The 9,325-nt window shown below is 43.2% G+C and overlaps 1 protein-coding gene across 1 annotated transcript in view; it reads right to left on the reverse strand.

Moving 5' to 3' along the window:
• LOC311100470 (serine palmitoyltransferase 3-like) overlaps positions 1 to 9,325 on the reverse strand; it is a 36,407-nt gene that overhangs the window by 24,905 nt on the left and 2,177 nt on the right. The gene's annotated exons all lie outside the window — the stretch shown is intronic.

A 9,325-nucleotide genomic window follows, 5' to 3' on the forward strand; every position in this document is an offset into this window, starting at 1 on the left:
CCTGAACATAAAGTAAGACCCTGAACATACAGTAGTACCCTGAACATGAACATACACTATGACCCTGAACAAACAGTATGACCCTGAACATACAGTATGACCCTGAACATACAGTATGACCCTGAACATGAACATACACTATGACCCTGAACAAACAGTATGACCCTGAACATACACTATGACCCTGAACATAAAGTATGACCCTGAACATACAGTAGTACCCTGAACATACAGTATGACCCTGAACATACAGTATGACCCTGAACATGAACATACAGTATGACCCTGAACATACAGCATGACCATGAACATACAGTATGACCCTGAACATACAGTATGACCCTGAACATACAGTATGACCCTGAACATGAACATACAGTATGACCCTGAACATACAGTAGTAGCCTGAACATACAGTATGACCCTGAACATACAGTATGAACCTGAACATACAGTATGACCCTGAACATGAACATACAGTATGACCCTGAACATACAGTATGACCCTGAACATACAGTATGACCCTGAACATACAGTATGACCCTGAACATACAGTATGACCCTGAACATACAGTAGTAGCCTGAACATACAGTATGACCCTGAACATACAGTATGAACCTGAACATACAGTATGACCCTGAACATGAACATACAGTATGACCCTGAACATACAGTAGTACCCTGAACATGAACAACAGTGTGACCCTGAACATACAGTATGACCCTGAACATACAGTATGACCCTGAACATGAACATACAGTATGACCCTGAACATACAGTATGACCCTGAACATGAACATACAGTATGACCCTGAACATACAGTATGACCCTGAACATACAGTATGACCCTGAACATACAGTATGACCCTGAACATGAACATACAGTATGACCCTGAACATACAGTATTACCCTGAACATGAACATACAGTATGACCCTGAACATAGAGTATGACCCTGAACATACAGTAGTACTCTGAACATACAGTATGATCCTGAACATACACTATGACCCTGAACATACAATATGACCCTGAACATGAACATACAGTATGGTCCTGAAAATACAGTAGTACCCTGAACATACAGTATGACCCTGAACATACAGTATGACCCTGAACATGAACATACAGTATGACCCTGAACATACAGTATGACCCTGAACATGAACATACAGTATAACCCTTCACATACAGTATGACCCTGAACATACAGTATGACACTGAACATGAACATACAGTATGACCTTGAACATACAGTATGACCCTGAACATGAACATACAGTATGACCCTGAACATACAGTATGACCCTGAACATACAGTATGACCCTGAACATACAGTATGACCCTGAACATGAACATACAGTATGACTCTGAACATACAGTAGTACCCTGAACATGAACATACAGTATGACCCTGAACATACAGTATGACCCTGAACATGAACATACAGTATGACCCTGAACATACAGTATGACCCTGAACATACAGTAGTACCCTGAACATACAGTAGTACCCTGAACATACAGTATGACCCTGAACATACAGTAGTACCCTGAACATACAGTATGACCCTGAACATACAGTAGTACCCTGAACATACAGTATGACCCTGAACATACAGTATGACCCTGAACATGAACATCCAGTATGACCCTGAACATAGAGTATGACCCTGAACATACAGTAGTACTCTGAACATACAGTATGATCCTGAACATACACTATGACCCTGAACATACAATATGACCCTGAACATGAACATACACTATGACCCTGAACAAACAGTATGACCCTGAACATACAGTATGACCCTGAACATACAGTATGACCCTGAACATGAACATACACTATGACCCTGAACAAACAGTATGACCCTGAACATACACTATGACCCTGAACATAAAGTATGACCCTGAACATACAGTAGTACCCTGAACATACAGTATGACCCTGAACATACAGTATGACCCTGAACATGAACATACAGTATGACCCTGAACATACAGCATGACCATGAACATACAGTATGACCCTGAACATACAGTATGACCCTGAACATACAGTATGACCCTGAACATGAACATACAGTATGACCCTGAACATACAGTAGTACCCTGAACATGAACAACAGTGTGACCCTGAACATACAGTATGACCCTGAACATACAGTATGACCCTGAACATGAACATACAGTATGACCCTGAACATACAGTATGACCCTGAACATGAACATACAGTATGACCCTGAACATACAGTATGACCCTGAACATACAGTATGACCCTGAACATACAGTATGACCCTGAACATGAACATACAGTATGACCCTGAACATACAGTATTACCCTGAACATGAACATACAGTATGACCCTGAACATAGAGTATGACCCTGAACATACAGTAGTACTCTGAACATACAGTATGATCCTGAACATACACTATGACCCTGAACATACAATATGACCCTGAACATGAACATACAGTATGGTCCTGAAAATACAGTAGTACCCTGAACATACAGTATGACCCTGAACATACAGTATGACCCTGAACATGAACATACAGTATGACCCTGAACATACAGTATGACCCTGAACATGAACATACAGTATAACCCTTCACATACAGTATGACCCTGAACATACAGTATGACACTGAACATGAACATACAGTATGACCTTGAACATACAGTATGACCCTGAACATGAACATACAGTATGACCCTGAACATACAGTATGACCCTGAACATACAGTATGACCCTGAACATACAGTATGACCCTGAACATGAACATACAGTATGACTCTGAACATACAGTAGTACCCTGAACATGAACATACAGTATGACCCTGAACATACAGTATGACCCTGAACATACAGTATGACCCTGAACATGAACATACAGTATGACCCTGAACATACAGTATGACCCTGAACATACAGTAGTACCCTGAACATACAGTAGTACCCTGAACATACAGTATGACCCTGAACATACAGTAGTACCCTGAACATACAGTATGACCCTGAACATACAGTAGTACCCTGAACATACAGTATGACCCTGAACATACAGTATGACCCTGAACATGAACATCCAGTATGACCCTGAACATAGAGTATGACCCTGAACATACAGTAGTACTCTGAACATACAGTATGATCCTGAACATACACTATGACCCTGAACATACAATATGACCCTGAACATGAACATACACTATGACCCTGAACATACAGTATGACCCTGAACATACAGTATGACCCTGAACATGAACATACACTATGACCCTGAACAAACAGTATGACCCTGAACATACACTATGACCCTGAACATAAAGTATGACCCTGAACATACAGTAGTACCCTGAACATACAGTATGACCCTGAACATACAGTATGACCCTGAACATGAACATACAGTATGACCCTGAACATACAGCATGACCATGAACATACAGTATGACCCTGAACATACAGTATGACCCTGAACATACAGTATGACCCTGAACATGAACATACAGTATGACCCTGAACATACAGTAGTAGCCTGAACATACAGTATGACCCTGAACATACAGTATGAACCTGAACATACAGTATGACCCTGAACATGAACATACAGTATGACCCTGAACATACAGTATGACCCTGAACATACAGTATGACCCTGAACATACAGTATGACCCTGAACATACAGTAGTAGCCTGAACATACAGTATGACCCTGAACATACAGTATGAACCTGAACATACAGTATGACCCTGAACATGAACATACAGTATGACCCTGAACATACAGTAGTACCCTGAACATGAACAACAGTGTGACCCTGAACATACAGTATGACCCTGAACATACAGTATGACCCTGAACATGAACATACAGTATGACCCTGAACATACAGTATGACCCTGAACATGAACATACAGTATGACCCTGAACATACAGTATGACCCTGAACATACAGTATGACCCTGAACATACAGTATGACCCTGAACATGAACATACAGTATGACCCTGAACATACAGTATTACCCTGAACATGAACATACAGTATGACCCTGAACATAGAGTATGACCCTGAACATACAGTAGTACTCTGAACATACAGTATGATCCTGAACATACACTATGACCCTGAACATACAATATGACCCTGAACATGAACATACAGTATGGTCCTGAAAATACAGTAGTACCCTGAACATACAGTATGACCCTGAACATACAGTATGACCCTGAACATGAACATACAGTATGACCCTGAACATACAGTATGACCCTGAACATGAACATACAGTATAACCCTTCACATACAGTATGACCCTGAACATACAGTATGACCCTGAACATGAACATACAGTATGACCTTGAACATACGGTATGACCCTGAACATGAACATACAGTATGACCCTGAACATACAGTATGACCCTGAACATACAGTATGACCCTGAACATACAGTATGACCCTGAACATGAACATACAGTATGACTCTGAACATACAGTAGTACCCTGAACATGAACATACAGTATGACCCTGAACATACAGTATGACCCTGAACATACAGTATGACCCTGAACATGAACATACAGTATGACCCTGAACATACAGTATGACCCTGAACATACAGTAGTACCCTGAACATACAGTAGTACCCTGAACATACAGTATGACCCTGAACATACAGTAGTACCCTGAACATACAGTATGACCCTGAACATACAGTAGTACCCTGAACATACAGTATGACCCTGAACATACAGTATGACCCTGAACATGAACATCCAGTATGACCCTGAACATAGAGTATGACCCTGAACATACAGTAGTACTCTGAACATACAGTATGATCCTGAACATACACTATGACCCTGAACATACAATATGACCCTGAACATGAACATACAGTATGGTCCTGAAAATACAGTAGTACCCTGAACATACAGTATGACCCTGAACATACAGTATGACCATGAACATACAGTATGACCCTGAACATACAGTATGACCCTGAACATACAGTAGTACCCTGAACATACAGTATGACCCTGAACATACAGTATGACCCTGAACATACAGTAGTACCCTGAACATACAGTATGACCCTGAACATGAACATACACTATGACCCTGAACATACAGTATGACCCTTAACATACAGTAGTACTCTGAACATACAGTATGATCCTGAACATACACTATGACCCTGAACATACAATATGACCCTGAACATGAACATACAGTATGTCCAGAACATACAGTAGTACCCTGAACATACAGTATGACCATGAACATACAGTATGACCCTGAACATACAGTAGTGCCCTGAACATACAGTATGACCCTGAACATACAGTATGACCCTGAACATACAGTATGACCCTGAACATACAGTATGACCCTGAACATACAGTATGACCCTGAACATACAGTATGACCCTGAACATGAACATACAGTATGACCCTGAACATACAGTAGTACCCTGAACATACAGTAGTACCCTGAACATACAGTAGTACCCTGAACATACAGTAGTAGCCTGAACATACAGTATGACCCTGAACATACAGTATGACCCTGAACATACAGTATGACCCTGAACATACAGTATGACCCTGAACATGAACATACAGTATGACCCTGAACATACAGTATGACCCTGAACATACAGCATGACCATGAACATACAGTATGACCCTGAACATACATTATGACCCTGAACATACAGTATGACCCTGAACATGAACATACAGTATGACCCTGAACATACAGTATGACCCTGAACATACAGTATGACCCTGAACATACAGTATGACCATGAACATACAGTATGACCCTGAACATACAGTAGTACCCTGAACATGAACAACAGTGTGACACTGAACATACAGTAGTACCCTGAACATGAACAACAGTGTGACCCTGAACATACAGTATGACCCTGAACATACAGTTGTACCCTGAACATGAACAACAGTGTGACCCTGAACATACAGTATGACCCTGAACATACAGTATGACCCTGAACATGAACATACAGTATGACCCTGAACATACAGTATGACCCTGAACATACAGTATGACCCTGAACATACAGTATGACCATGAACATACAGTATGACCCTGAACATACAGTATGACCCTGAACATACATTATGACCCTGAACATGAACATACAGTATGACCCTGAACATACAGTATGACCCTGAACATACATTATGACCCTGAACATGAACATACAGTATGACCCTGAACATGAACATACAGTATGATCCTGAACATACAGTATGACCCTGAACATACAGTATGACCCTGAACATACAGTATGACCCTGAACATACAGTATGACCCTGAACATACAGTATGATCCTGAACATACACTATGACCCTGAACATGAACATACAGTATGACCCTGAACATACAGTATGACCCTGAACATACAGTATGACCCTGAACATACAGTATGACCCTGAACATACAGTAGTACTCTGAACATACAGTATGATCCTGAACATACACTATGACCCTGAACATGAACATACAGTATGATCCTGAACATACAGTATGACCCTGAACATACAGTATGACCCTGAACATACAGTATGACCCTGAACATACAGTAGTACTCTGAACATACAGTATGATCCTGAACATACACTATGACCCTGAACATGAACATACAGTATGACCCTGAACATACAGTATGAACCTGAACATACACTATGACCCTGAACATTTGGTCTGTTTTGAGTTGTATACTACTGGCTCACACGGTCAAACCATATAGCAACATCTTATCAGCAAACGCTTCTCTGTTATTTGTCCTTGGTGCCTCTGAGTGGAATTGTGGAATGAATGTCCAACGGGTGGACTGGATGTCCACCGGGAGGAATGGATGTCCACCGGGAGGAATGGATGTCCACTGTAGTAAGAAAGCAGGCCATGGTCAGCATGGAGAAAAACAGGCCTACTCTGTGAAGTTAACAGATGTGACATGCATTAACAGAGAGGAAACGAGAGTGACAGGGAGGAAAATCTAGAAAGTCAAAGAGTAAAATTCAATGGGTTTATCAGTCACATGCACAGGGCCACAGATGTAATACAGAGCAGGGACAGGCCACATCAACAGAGCAGGGACAGGCCACATCAACAGAGCAGGGACAGGCCACATCAACAGAGCAGGGACAGGCCACATCAACAGAGCAGGGACAGGCCACATCAACAGAGCAGGGACAGGCCACATCAACAGAGCAGGGTGCAGTGGAGACTAAGGATGGCTCCTCTAGAACACTGAGGGCCCTTGGGGACAGGCCACATTTATTCAGCCTCCTGAGGTTGAAGAGTCGCTGTCGTGCCTTCTTCACCACAGTGTCCGTGTGGTTTGACCATTTCAGCTCCTCTGAGATGTGTACACAGAGGAACTTGACGTTTTTGACCATCTCTACGGCGAACCCATAGATGAGAAAGAAAGAGACCAGGAGGAACTAAAGCAGGACAGAGACATCAACTAGAGCTCCACCAGGGTCTAGGACCAGACAAGACATCAACCCTAGTTTTCCACCAGGGTCTACGACCAGACAAGACATCAACCCTAGTTTTCCACCAGGGTCTAGGACCAGACAAGACATCAACCCTAGTTTTCCACCAGGGTCTACGACCAGACAAGACATCAACCCTAGTTTTCCACCAGGGTCTAGGACCAGACAAGACATCAACCCTAGTTTTCCCACCAGGGTCTACGACCAGACAAGACATCAACCCTAGTTTTCCCACCAGGGTCTACGACCAGACAAGACATCAACCCTAGTTTTCCCACCAGGGTCTAGGACCAGACAAGACATCAACCCTAGTTTTCCACCAGGGTCTACGACCAGACAAGACATCAACCCTAGTTTTCCACCAGGGTCTACGACCAGACAAGACATCAACCCTAGTTTTCCACCAGGGTCAACGACCAGACAAGACATCAACCCTAGTTTTCCACCAGGGTCTAGGACCAGACAAGACATCAACCCTAGTTTTCCACCAGGGTCTAGGACCAGACAAGACATCAACCCTAGTTTTCCACCAGGGTCTAGGACCAGACAAGACATCAACCCTAGTTTTCCACCAGGGTCTAGGACCAGACAAGACATCAACCCTAGTTTTCCACCAGGGTCTAGGACCAGACAAGACATCAACCCTAGTTTTCCCACCAGGGTCTAGGACCAGACAAGACATCAACCCTAGTTTTCCACCAGGGTCTACGACCAGACAAGACATCAACCCTAGTTTTCCACCAGGGTCTACGACCAGACAAGACATCAACCCTAGTTTTCCACCAGGGTCTAGGACCAGACAAGACATCAACCCTAGTTTTCCACCAGGGTCTACGACCAGACAAGACATCAACTCTAGTTTTCCACCAGGGTCTACGACCAGACAAGACATCAACCCTAGTTTTCCACCAGGGTCTAGGACCAGACAAGACATCAACTCTAGTTTTCCACCAGGTTCTAGGACAGCAGCCAACCAGAGAAGACATCATAGTAGAAGACAGTATACCAGGTCTTCCTGCTGCTTGCCCGGGTTCATTGTTATCCTGCCAGAAGGCTGTTATCTTTGGACGCGTCTGAAAGTATCTGTACTTGTCACGACTTCCGCCGAGGCTGCCTCCCCTCCTTGTTCGGGCAGGCTTCGGCGTTCGTCGTCACCGGCCTTCTAGCCACTGCCGCTCCATATATCATCATTCCATTTGTCTTGTCTTGTCAATTACACACACCTGGTTCATATCCCCTCATTAGTTCGTGTATAAGTGTTCCCTCTGCCCCCTTGTCCTTCTGGGTGATTGTTTTATGTGAGTTGAGTGTAGCTCGGTGGAGCTAACCGTACCTTGTATTGTCGGGGTAGATTATTCCCCTGTGCCTGTATTTTGTTGGAGCTACTCGTACCTTGTATTGTCGGGGTAGATTATTCCCCTGTGCCTGTATTTTGTTGTTGATATCCAGCGCAACTGTGTACGATGGAATAAACTCTGTATTCTGTGATTCACCCTCCTGCGCCTGACTCCTTCTAATCACACTCATCACAGTACTGTGAATAACGAGCCTCACCAGGTACATTGTACACACCACTGACTGATTCACTGAGCATCTGGACACATGTAACATCTGCTATCTGGCCCTAAACAGAGAGTACAAAGTGGCAGGATACCTGACCACTGTGACTGACCCAAACTTAAGGAAAGCTTTGACTATGTACAGACTCAGTGAGCATAGCCTTGCTACTGAGAAAGGCCGCCGTAGGCAGACCTGGCTCTCAAGAGAAG

Source organism: Coregonus lavaretus (genome assembly GCF_964263955.1).
Source record: "Coregonus lavaretus genome assembly, chromosome: 25".
NCBI classification, from domain to species: domain Eukaryota; kingdom Metazoa; phylum Chordata; class Actinopteri; order Salmoniformes; family Salmonidae; genus Coregonus; species Coregonus lavaretus.